A 10815-nucleotide genomic window follows, 5' to 3' on the forward strand; every position below is an offset into this window, starting at 1 on the left:
AGCTTTCTCCTGAAGCTGTTCTGAAATATGCCAAGTCTCCATCTCCACAGTGTGAAGGCAGACGCACAAAACAGTTAAACATTTTAAAACAGTGAAATCATTCATAATTTTGGAGTATCTTGTTTCATCCTGATAAATGTTCATCTTAATATTTCAATATGACCATAAATGTGCCCAGAAAGTCACCAGGAAACTGTGACTGCTGCCATGATTGTGAGTTGCTCCCTGCTTGTCAATAAAAAGACTGCAGGTGTGAGGCCTCACTTATCAGAGCTGGAAGCTGCATCTGCATCAGGTCTGCACTGAAGAATCATTAATGACTTCAGACTGTAGTTCACAACTGCCTCACCTTCACTACTTCGGTATGTATTAGAGATGGACCGATCCGATATTACGTATCGGTATCGGTCCGATACTGACGTAAATTACTGGATCGGATATCGGAGAGAAATAAAAAATGTAATCCGATCCATTAAATATCAAAAAAGCACCTCACAAAACTTGCGACACGGCGTAACTTGCCTCATAACCGTAGCACGTCGGAGCAGTGTGCTCACATGATACAGCGGCTGTGTGTATTTGTAGCCAATCCAGCATTTCATCTCTGAGGAAGTTATCCCAGAGAGAAGTAAAGCAAGTGTGTAAGTTCTTCTCTGAATGTTTGTAAAGCATTCCCACGTTAAGCTTAACAACCGATATATGGAGCGACTGCCTCTTCTCTCTCTCTCCTGCTGCTACTTCAATCATGAAACTTATTAATGATCAGCTGATCGGCTTTTCTGTCGCGAGTCCGTCTCTCTTCTTTGTTTTTGGCCCACTTTGCACCAGAAAGAGGAAACCAGCGGCTGAACAACAGCAGCACGTTTAAGCTTGATAAGCTGTTGTTAGAATTTATTTAATATTACTTTCTAGACCAGGATCCTTTTCTACAGCTGAGGGCTGGTAACTGTGCAGGGGCAGATCTAGCAAAGTTTAGCCAGGGGGGCCGATAGGGCATGAACAGGGAAAAGGGGGGCACAAAGACATACTTTTCTTTCTTATTCTCATTTAAAATGTCTAGCTTGTAATAAATTAATTATCTAAATCTTACACCCAAAGTTTTAATCTGATGTAAAATGTATAGAAGTCCATTACTGTATATAGTAACTGTTAAGTCTAATATAACCTAGTAAGCTATAGTACTTTTTCCTTTGGGAAGATACCATCTGTGCAGTCTGCAATTCTGTAGAAGAAAGATGTTGAATCTATTTAATTATTCTTGAAAAATAATTTATTTCTGTGCATTTTTTTTCACACTGCATCAAATTAAAGTTGAGGGTGGTTCCCTTTTTTTTTTTGCTGGGAGTTTGCAACCCTATTAGTTAGGTTGCTTAATATTTCTGCTAAGTACTCTTTATAATACCAGAATAGGGAGGATGGAGCAGGTTTAAGTTTATTAGATTGATCAGTATTGCTGAACTATGAAATATTTTGGATGCAGTGTATTTTTTACATACAGGTATAACAGAATAGCTTTAGTGTTGTTGTTTATTTAAACTTGAGTATGAACTTATACAAAATGCAGCAAGATATTTAAAAAACAGTTTTATTGATTAAAAAACACACTATATCGGATTAATATCGGTATCGGCAGATATCCAAATTTATGATATCGGTATCGGTATCGGACATAAAAAAGTGGTATCGTGCCATCTCTAGTATGTATGTAAACTAGAGCATTAGGCAGCAACTTATGTTAAATAATGCATTAATTCTGACCTCTCTAGATTGTTTTGAAGTATTTAATGACGTTAGCCTGAAAGAAGACATCACACTCACTCTGATCATGATCCCAGCACTCTTTATGCACAAACAGACAGATAAATGAATGAGTTGGTTTGTGTGGACACATCACTTTAAATCTTCTCTCTTCTCTTTCACTTTAGTGCAGTTTACTGCAGTAGCAAAAATGTAATTTAATTTTTGAGTTTAGCAGGTATATCTACTTGACTGCATGCTTCGTTTAAGAAAAAGAGGACCTTGTGTAAATGTTTTTCCTAAATTCCTCTGTGTGGTTTGATGTTCATTAAAAAAATGATGGATGATCATCTCACAGTCTTATTTTCCTGCTTCATTACTCTTTATGTTTCAAATGCCGGGTCTTTACCTTACAACATAAAGCACCTCTGGGCAACACTTGTTGCAATTTATCACCTTATGATTAAAATGGAACTAAATGATCAGAAACTTTGTTCTTTAGATGCTTTTAGTGTTTACAAATGTGTGGAGGTATTTTTTTAATAAGAATTTGGAGGATGAGAATTATCTGGTGTGATGTCCTGGTTTGACCTCATGGTGGCAGTGTTGCCTCACTGTTACCGATGCTACACTAAGGCGAAAAGATGACTGTGAGAGCAGTGTTGCAGTGTTTTTATGGCCAAAGTTATCAAAGCAATTACTCAAAGATTTTCAAATCAACATTTATTATTAAACGTCATTTATGATAACACAACATTGGTGTTAACAGAATTGGTATTAGAATCTGGTATATCTGATGATACAGAGTTGTGTTATTTAGGAAGGGAAACCCAGTAACAGACTTAGGATTGAAGGTGTTACATCTCATTCACTGAGAAGAAGAATGAAGTGTTTGGTACAACCTACAGGAACATGTCTAAACCCACTTACTTTAAGTGCTTTAAGAACATACAGGAGATTTTAACAAACTAAATTTGTTTTTCACAAATAGGAAGTTCGTTTGTGTTTAGCTGATTATTTCTTTGTTGTAACAAAGCTTATTGGCAGTAAATCTTATAGCATTGACAACCATATAACTTAGAAAATGGGGAATTTAGACACTATGATTCTTAAAAGTTGGGTATGTTTTGTCAACATATAGCAGTTTGAAGCTTTAAAATATTGTATGACCTTTAACGTATGACCTCCTACAAGGTCAAGATATTGTTCTCAACTATCTGCTATGTTAAAACTGGTTCTCACTGCCAGTGCTTGTATTGACAACATGTGTATGATGTATGGGGATCCTAAATACTTTAGACCAACGTCACAGGTCAAACTTTTATAAAGTCTATTGTATCTTTAAAACTACGTTCAACAATTAGTTGCCTTTGTTTTTATTGGAAATGTTTTAGTAAGAAGCAGTGTGGACAGTCTAAACATCACCTTATAGTCTGCATTCAAATTTGACAGTTTTGTTTTGACATAACCAGTTTCAATGGAACTGGTTTGGATTATTTGGGGACATGGGTGAACTTACATTACTGCTACTGAGTCAAAATGTAGGCATCGAGGTGGTCCTTTATAATTGCCCTGGCCCTGGAGAGACATCTTGAGCTGGCAATTAAGTCCATGGTGCGGAGTGGACAGCCGATCACCTCCTCTGCAGTTCTGATGACCCTCTGTAGTTTGGCGCCCCGGGCGAAAACTCCCTCTAGTTCACCTTAGTTCAGAGATTCACTTTGTCTTGGATTTACTTCTGGGATTTCACACAACCCAGGATTCAGATCATGAATACATAATGGGCTTAGATTTACAACATTATGAATGAAATGTGCTCTATTTGGCAGCAGCCGCCCCCCCTTACCTTTTGACAGGTTGTGTGAGACTAAATCATCAATCATTATCTAAAGTGTATATTTTTTTTCTTACTCTTCACACACACACACACACACACACATTGTTTGTTTACTTGCACTGCTGTAACTGGAGCCTCTTTGTCTCGTCTCTCTATATACTGGACTGTGTAGCAGAGATTACAATAAAGTTTACTTTGACTTGGCAGCGAGCAGGCGCACCGAGGGCTCTCGCGCTCACTTCATAACATTTTTGGAAAAAAAACAAAAACAAAAAAACAGAAGAGCCACCTCCACAGGACAAGACTCAGCAGTTCATCTGCATCTTAAGGATAAAGGTCACTCTTTCAAGGATGCCAACGTTCACATTTTGGACAGAGAGGACAGATGGTTTGAAAGAGGAGTGAAAGAAGCCATTTATGTCCACTGTGAGCGACCATCTTTGAGCAGAGGCGGTGGTTTACGACACCAACTGTCTGCCATCTATAATCCAGTTTTGAGATCCCTTCCCAGACGCCTTAACGCCCACTCACATCCTGGGCCATCTGACCTCAGGAAATCACATGATTAGGTGGGGCCAGGTTTCACAATGAGCTCACCCGAAACCCTGGCTGATGGGACCCACACCCCCTTTCACACCTTGGCTCATGTGATTAGGTAGAGGATCATCAGGGGGTTGTCAGGATGAGGGAAATATTTTGCTGCTACTATTCATAACCATCATCATTATCATTGCATTAATCATCATTTCATCAAAGCATTTGTTGAAGCTGTTGGCATTGCGTTGAAACTTGTGTTACAGGTGTTGTCATGATCATATGTTGACATTTGTATTACAGGAGCAGCCATAATCATTGTACACACACAACATTAAGGTTAAAATTGCATATACGCTTATAAAACACATAGTACATATAATTTAGGAACAGGCTGGAGTGAAGGCCTGAATGTAATCAGCATTTTGTGTAGCCTGGTCTCTTGGAGTCTGCTTGACAACAGATGATAGGTGATGGGTCAACAGGAGGACAAGTTTACGGGATCTTCAGGGTCTGAGATCATCGCCATATTGGGAAAGAATAGGCTAGAAAGAGGAACTTCTGTGTCTGCACTTAATTCTAAAAATTGACTAATGTCTGTACAAGATGCAAATTATGTTCTTAGAATCCGAATGATGTTATAGAACGCAAGAGGAGGCGTTATACTCCAATGCTATAAAAACCATTGTCTGTATGTTTGAAGAAGAACCCCGCAGATGTGATGCTGTGTGCTTCTTCCCACGCGTGTGTTCAATAAACTCATCTGTTTGACTACACCCGGCGAGACCAGTGTTATTTGGATTTCCAGTATATCTCTCCTTAACTTCTGAATCTTAACAGGATCTCAAAACTGGATTATAGAACTGGATTATAGGCGGGGGTTTACGACACCAACTGTCTGCCATCTATAATCCAGTTTTGAGATCCCTTCCCAGACGCCTTAACACCCACTCACATCCTGGGCCATTGACCTCAGGAAATCACATGATAGGGTGGGGCCAGGTTTCACAATGAGCTCACCTGAAACTCTGGCTGATTAGGACCCACACCCGCTTTCACACCTTGGCTCATGTGATTATGTAGAGGATCATCAGGGGGTCCTTTGTCCCCCTTTGGGGGGAAACTCTCACTAGGTTTAAATCTGGGACTCCCCACCAATTGACCCTTAGAACTGAAGAAGCTTCTTGGATGAGAGGTGAAATGTCTTCAAGCAACTCAAAATAGTTGAGTTGTTTGAAAGTTCTTTCCAAGCTCCTTAGACTACGATGACCTGGATGACTGAGAACCTTCCCAGAGATTTTGGAAAATTAAATGCTCCACTGATATCTTTGTAAGCAGGATATTAAAAAATATTTATGTAACAATATCATAATAATGTAGATCATGGGTCAGCTTAGAAGTCACTGAGACTTCGCTAACTGTAAGCCAGATAGGACAACAGATTTCAGGTAGCCCTGTGTCTTTCTCCATTACATCTGCCACTGCATCTTGATAATCTTCGTGTGGCTCCTCCTGGGTTCTCACCCTCTCCTATCTGGCTCACATGACTCATTTTCTGAAAAATCTATGTCTGAATCTCCCTCAATGATTCTGGCAAGAATTCTCTCTGCCTTTGTCAAAGAGTTGTCTACTAGGAAAAAGTGAAATAAATATAAGTTTAAAGTCCTTACGTGCACTAGAGTACACATGAATAAATTAGTCAAATTCCGCTGTGAAACTAAATAAGCTTAGTTTAAAAAAAACCCAAAAAACTAAAATTACTTACTAGATGTTTATTTTTGAAAATTAATCAAAATCCAATTAAAAAAACATTTTAAATGTAAATATCATACTTACCTTTCTTTCTTCCATAAAATGTGCTTTGGGCATGCCAGCCATTTTGAAAAGGTGGGAAAAAGACAGTTGGCAAGGCCACGACCCCACACATGCGATATCATTTTAAAGGTACTGTTGTCCTCTCTAAGAAACATCAGGACTTAGAAGAGTGGCAAGTATGAGAGGTACAAGCAAAAACTAAATGTGTACTACACTGCACAAAAATGAATGACTGGGTCTCAGAAAGTTACGGAGCAAACCATTCAAAGCAAAGTTCAAAGGAAAGGTGAAGTGTCTGACATGGTCCTGGGTCGGTGACCTAGCGCTTTAAGTTTATTATTATCATTTCTCCAGTTTATTCTGATTTTGTATTTGCTCTTGGGGTTTGAGCTGTGTGTTTCTATCATCCCTACCTGTGTCTCTCCTCTGTGTTCTGTTTGTGTCCCCAGTTGGTTCTGCAAAACAGTCTGTGTGTTGCCTGTTTTACTTTGTAGGTTTGTGTCTCATTATCAATCAATCAATCAATCAATCTTTATTTATAAAGCACTTTTCATACAAAAAAACTGTAGCACAAAGTGCTTTACATGGTTAAAAGCAGCCCACCCCACCCTCCCACCTCCCACTCATTCCCCACACTCTCATTAACAGAAACGGTCATGGATACACATTCCCCCCCCCACACACACACACACACACTTAAAGAGTAAAATTGGGCTGGGTACGCATTAGCCAAGTGAGGAAACACTATCACAGGGAGCCGTCTGCACCGGGAGCCGGTCACAGACCGCAGCCTCCAGGCTGGGCACGCAGCAGGAGGGAGGCAAAGAAGCCCCCCAGCCAGGCTGAGAGGATCCACAGAGCCCCAGCAGCCACGGTCGATCACAGCCCCGGTGCAGAGAGCTCCCTCCGAGGAAACACTGGAGATATGACCTAATACGAATATAAACAGGATAAAAAGATAAAATAAATAAGAGTGGGATACAATATAAATATAAATATAAACAGAGTAAGAAGATAAAAAATGAATAAGAATACAATCAATAAATATTAGGTAAAACTAAATTAATAATATAAATAGAATAACAGGATAGAATAAATAAGCATAAAATAAATAAACGTTAGGTAAAAGCTAAATTAAAAAGGTGGGTCTTGAGCCTGTTCTTAAAAACATGTACGTTCTCTGCGGCCCTGAGCTCCTCCGGCAGGCTGTTCCACAGACGAGGACCGAACCACTGAAAAGCTGCCTCTCCGTGAGTATGTGTCCTGACTTTAGGGACAATCAAAAGGCCAGTACCAGAGGACCTCAGGGATCGCGAGGGTTCATATGGTAAAAGCAGATCTGAAAGATAAGAAGGCCCAAGACCATTAAGACATTTTAAAACCAATAAAAGAACTTTAAAATCGATCCTGAAACACACGGGGAGGCAATGCAGCGATTCTAAAACCGGTGTAATGTGGGCCCGCCCTCTGGTCTTCGTCAGCACATGAGCTGCAGAGTTTTGTAAAAGTTGCAAAGGTGAAATATTCTTTTTGGGGAGACCAGAGAGCAGGGCATTACAGTAATCAATGCGACTGGTAATAAAAGCATGCATCAGCATCTCCGTGTTGGCCCGAGAGAGCATAGGGCGGACTCTGGCTATATTTTTTAGATGATAAAATCCAATTTTGGTTACGTGTTTAATATGTGGGATAAAACCAAGCTCAGAGTCAAAAATAATACCCAGGTTTTTCACTTGTAGTGAAGGGCATAGTGAAAATGCCTGTAATGCCTAACCCTTTAGACAAGAGTTTCTCTCTCTGAGCCTCAGGACCGATGATTAAAACTTCAGTTTTGTCCTGGTTAAGCTGTAAAAAGTTTTCTGCCATCCAAGATTTTATATCTAGAATACAGTTAAAAAGGGCATCCATTGGTCTGGTGTCATCAGGAGACACGGAGATGTACAGCTGAGTGTCAACAGCGTAACTGTGGAAGTTCACTCCATGCCTCCTGATGACACCGCCAAGAGGGAGCATATACAAATTAAAAAGTACAGGGCCTAAAACCGACCCTTGAGGCACACCACATGTCATTTTATGGATCTTAGAGGAGCATGTATTCATACACACCATAAAAGTTCTGTCTGAGAGATAGGAAGTGAACCAGTTGTGTACAGCACCAGAGAGGCCCACCATGTGTTTCAGTCTGTTTAAAAGTATAGTGTGGTCTACTGTATCAAAGGCTGCGCTTAGATCCAGTAGCACCAGGACTGAGAGCTTTTGGGAGTCCCAGTTACACCTAATATCATTTAAAACCTTTAGGAGAGCGGTCTCTGTGCTGTGGTTCACCCGAAATCCAGACTGAAATATTTCTAGGATCTGTCTATCATTCAGAAAATCATTAATCTGAGTAAAAACAAGTTTTTCTAAAATTTTACTTAAAAATGGTAAGTTGGATACAGGTCTGTAGTTATTAAAATCATTACAATCCAAATTGCTCTTCTTCAGAAGGGGCCTCACCACCGCCGTTTTAAAGGCAGCAGGGAAGACACCCAACTGAAGAGAGCAATTCATCATGTATAAAAGCTCAGCTTCAAAAAATCCATAAAGTGTTTTAAAAAGTGAAGAAGGGATTGGATCTAAAAGACATGTGGTGGGTCTCACTGTGGAGAAAACCTTCTTAAGGTTCTCAGCATCAACCAGGACAAAGCTGTCTAGTGTCTCCTCAGGTACAATCGAGCCCTCAGATGTGTTTAAAGTCATATCATAAGAAGATAAAATATCACATCTGATGGTGTTGATTTTTCCCCTGAAGTGGTCTGCAAACTGCTCACAGAGTGAGTCTGTGGGGGTTCTTTGGGAGCTGTTAAAATCAGGGTTAAATAAATGATCAATGGTGGAAAAGAGGACCTTGGGATTATTTTTGTTATTACTGATTATTTTGGCGAAGTATGAATTTCTTGAATTCCTTAGTGTATTATTGTAAATTTTAAGTTGCTCGCAAAGTATTTGATGGTTGATTGCATTTTTATTTTTCCTCCATCTCCTTTCTGCTGCCCTGCAATTTCTTTTGAGTGTTTTGACTTCTTCGTTTCTCCAGGGTGATACACGTTTTACGTTAATCTTTTTGGTGGTGAGTGGAGCAACGGAGTCAAGGCTTTTCTTCAGTTTGAGGTTAAAATGATTAAAAATAAAATCACAGGGTGCAGGTAGAATCACAGGGGGGCATTGGTCTAAAACCCTGGTAAAATTTGCAGCCACTTCAGAGGTTAGATAGCGCCTCCTCACAGTTCGCGCCGAGGTCTCCCGCTGAATAAAAATGTCCATTAGTTCCAGCTGTGTCCCCGCCTGTCTGCCATTTCCTAATTACCTGTTGTGTGTATTCATACTGCGTGTCTGCCTGTGCTCCTCGTCGCGTCGTTTGTGTTCATTCCCTATGTTTCTCTACTTCTCCCTGTTCTGCCGTCCTCATCTGCCATCTCTGAGTTTCTCCCGCTGACTTTATGTTCCAGGTTTGTTTATTAGTTTCACCCAGTTTAGGTTTATGTTAGGTCCTGCCCTCACTTCTGTTATTTTCACTGTAAATAAACCTCCACTCGCATCTCCATCACCGTCTGCATCTTGGGTCCTCATTTATTCTTCACATGACTGCTGCCCCAGTCGTGACAGTGTCAGTATAGGCAGGGTGGAGTGAGTGTAGAAATGTGTTAGGTATGATTTGTGACAGAAGAACAGCAACTATATAAAATAGAATAGAATAGAATAATCCTTTAATTGCCCCACAAGGGGAATTTGGTTGTAACAGCAGCCAGCAAGACACATATACAAATAAACAAACAGTACACAGGACACAGAACAGAAACATACACAATATCTCTTACATATTTACATTAAGGACAATGGTTACTATATAGAGAGTACTGTACAGTTATTAAATTAAATAAAAATAACTACAGATAAGAGGCAAACCAGGTTGTAGTGTGAATCGGTTGATTAGCTTATTGCAGTTACAGCGCAGATGTAAACATCTATGATTGTTGGGAGCAGTTCTGATTGTACAGTCTGACAGCTGCAGGGAGGAAGGACCTGCGGAAATGCTCCTTCATGCATCTAGGATGCAGCAGTCTGTCACTGAAGTAGCTCTGCAGTTCAGCAACATTTCCATGCATGGGGTGGGAGACTCTGTCCATCAGAGATGTTATTTTGGCCAGAGTCCTTCTGTCTCCCACCACCTGCACTGGGTCCAGGGTGCATCCCAGAACAGAGCTGGCCTTCCTGATGAGTTTATCCAACCTCTTCCTCTCAGCTGCCGATAAACCGCTGCTCCAACATACCACACTGTAAAAAATGACAGATGCCACCACAGAGTCATAGAAGGTCTTTAAAAGCGCTCCCTGTACTCCAAATGACCTCAGCCGCCTCAGCAGGTAGAGTCTGCTCTGACCCTTCCTGTAAAGAGCATCAGTGTTGTGGCTCCAGTCCAGTTTATTATTCAGGTGAACACCCAGGTACCTATAAGAGTCCACTATCTCAATGTCCACAGGTGTCAGTGTGGTGGGTCTGTGTCTCCGGAAGTCCACCACCAACTCCTTGGTTTTCCCGGTGTTGATCAGCACATGGTTCTGCTGACACCAGTCCACAAAGTCCAGAGTCCACTGTCTGTACTCTGAGTCGTCCTCACCTGTGATGAGGCCGACTATGGCAGAGTCGTCAGAGAATTTCTGTAGGAGGCAGTGTGGGGAGTTGATGGAGAAGTCTGCAGTGTAGAGGGTGATGAGGAACGGTGCCAGCACAGTTCCCTCTGGGGCCCCCGTACTGCAGACCAGTGTATCAGAGACACAGCCCTGTGACCTCACATATTGTGGGCGTTCTGTGAGGTAGTCCAGTATGAACTGGGACATTTGGTGGTCCACTCC

This window comes from Oreochromis aureus, linkage group 3 (genome assembly GCF_013358895.1).
Source record: "Oreochromis aureus strain Israel breed Guangdong linkage group 3, ZZ_aureus, whole genome shotgun sequence".
Lineage (NCBI taxonomy): Eukaryota > Metazoa > Chordata > Actinopteri > Cichliformes > Cichlidae > Oreochromis > Oreochromis aureus.